The sequence below is a fragment of the Babylonia areolata genome, chromosome 6 (assembly GCF_041734735.1).
Source record: "Babylonia areolata isolate BAREFJ2019XMU chromosome 6, ASM4173473v1, whole genome shotgun sequence".
In the NCBI taxonomy this organism is placed as follows: domain Eukaryota; kingdom Metazoa; phylum Mollusca; class Gastropoda; order Neogastropoda; family Buccinidae; genus Babylonia; species Babylonia areolata.
Genome location: NC_134881.1, coordinates 28,115,004 through 28,117,503, shown reverse-complemented (window position 1 = coordinate 28,117,503; position 2,500 = coordinate 28,115,004).

Genomic DNA, 2,500 nt, shown 5'->3' with positions numbered 1-2,500 from the left:
AACGTATAAGTCCATGTAAAGCCATACGAATCCTTGTCTCTTACTTTGTGAACTGTAGTTCATACACAGTGTGTTTGATATATTGATGCAATTTTCCGGGTTAGAACGAGCATTAAACGCGTCACGTTGCATCGCATTGCAGTCGCATTGCATTGTAGTGTATAACATTTCGATGCATCGCGTTGCATTGTATTGCATTGTAGTGTATAACATTTCGATGCATCGCGTTGCATTGTATTGCATTGTAGTGTATAACATTTCGATGCATCGCGTTGCATGTTGCATTGTAGTGTATAACATTTCGATGCATCGCGTTGCATTGCATTGCATTGTAGTGTATAACATTTCGATGCATCGCGTTGCATTGTAGTGTATAACATTTCGATGCATCGCGTTGCATTGTATTGCACTGTAGTGTATAACATTTCGATGCATCGCGTTGCATTGTATTGCATTGTAGTGTATAACATTTCGATGCATCGCGTTGCATTGTATTGCATTGTACCTTACTGTACTGCATCGCATTTATTACGCTGTATTGCATTGTATTGTTTGGCAATCCATCGCATTGTATTGTATTGTATTGTAAAATATTGTATTATATTCTATCGTATTGTATCGTATTGTATTGCATGTTGACTCCACCCACAGCCGGGGATTTCTCTTCCTGAAGTTGAGGCTGCTGTCCGCGGGGAGAGTGCTCTGTGACATAACCAGACACAGAAGACACGCTCCTGTGTCTGCCATTCGAATTTTGCAACTTTCTGCACAGTTTTGGCCAGCCGGACAGCTCTCTCGCTGCCCGTGGGTTCTTTTACAGCGCTGTTTGCGTCCTCAGTTAAGCTGAAACAAGGGGCCTCAGTTTAAACCGTCTCTTCTGAAAGACTAGCACCCAGGCCACCATCACACAAGGTCTGTATGGCGGAAGGGATGGGAACCGGGAAGGGGGGGGGGGAGGGAGGTAAGGGATGGGTGGGTACAAATCCCGGTCCTTGTGCTGGAATCGATCCTGAAACAGTCGCTTCGTAGTGTGTGCGTTGTCGCTGTAAATAAGGAAATGATGTATGACCCAACCGCTGTAAAGAAGGAACATAAATTATGTATGACCCAAACTGTTGTAAACAAGGAAAACATGTATGGCACAACCCCTGTAAACATAATTATACATGCACGACCCAACCGCTGTAAACATATATCTGCACGACCCAACCGCTGTAAACATATATCTGCACGACCCAACCGCTGTAAACATATATCTGTACGACCCAACCGCTGTAAACATAAATATGTACGACCCAACCGCTGTAAACAATGAAAATATGCATGACCCAACCGCTGTAAACGGTGAAAATATTTTTTTAATGCATGACCAAACTGCTGTAAACAAAGAAAATATGCCTGACCCAACTGCTGTAAACAGTGAAAATATGCATGACCCAACTGCTGTAAACAGTGAAAATATGCCTGACCCAACTGCTGTAAACAGTGAAAATATGCCTGACCAAACTGCTGTAAACAAAGAAAATATGCCTGACCCAACTGCTGTAAACAGTGAAAATATGCATGACCCAACTGCTGTAAACAGTGAAAATATGCCTGACCCAACTGCTGTAAACAAGGTGGAAAATATGCTTGACCCAGCCACTGTAAACAATGAAAATATGCCTGACCCAACCACTGTAAACAATGAAAATATGCATGACCCAACTGCTGTAAACAAGGAAAATATGCATGACCCAACTGCTGTAAACAAGGAAAATATGCATGACCCAACTGCTGTAAACAAGGTGGAAAATATGCCTGACCCAACTGCTGTAAACAAGGTGGAAAATATGCTTGACCCAGCCACTGTAAACAATGAAAATATGCCTGACCCAACCACTGTAAACAATGAAAATATGCATGACCCAAATGTGACATCGACAGCAATGCTGAATCAAGGTGTGTGTGTGTGTGTGGGTAGGGGTGCGGGTGGGTAGTGGGGGGGAGGGTTCACACAATAATGCTTGAGGGCCGCGTACAAAGGAAGGAGGAGGAGGAGGAGGAGGAGGAGGAGGAAAGAGGAGGAGGACGTATATTGACGTAACCTTTCGCTCTTTCACTCAGATCAATCTGTTCCTCACAGATTCGGATTGACTCAGGCACTCCACACTTCTGAATTGCGAAACAAAGCAGTCCCGAGACAAACAGACACAACTTTCCGGGATTCACGTTTAGTTGTTGTGTGGTGTGTGTGTGTGTGGGGAGGGAGGGAGGGGGGGAGGGGGGGAAGGGGGAGGGAGGAGGGGGGCGGGGCGGGGAATCCCATCATACCACCCGCCCCGACACACTTACCACCACCACCACCAACCCCCCACCTCCCCCCCAACCAACCAATCCATCCCTCCTCCCTTCCATTTCCAAAACCCCTCCTACTCCCCGTCCCCCCCCCTCCTTCCTTTTCCTTCCTCATCATTCTTCCATCATCCAATCTCTTTGAAAGATCGCCCCCCCCGCCCCC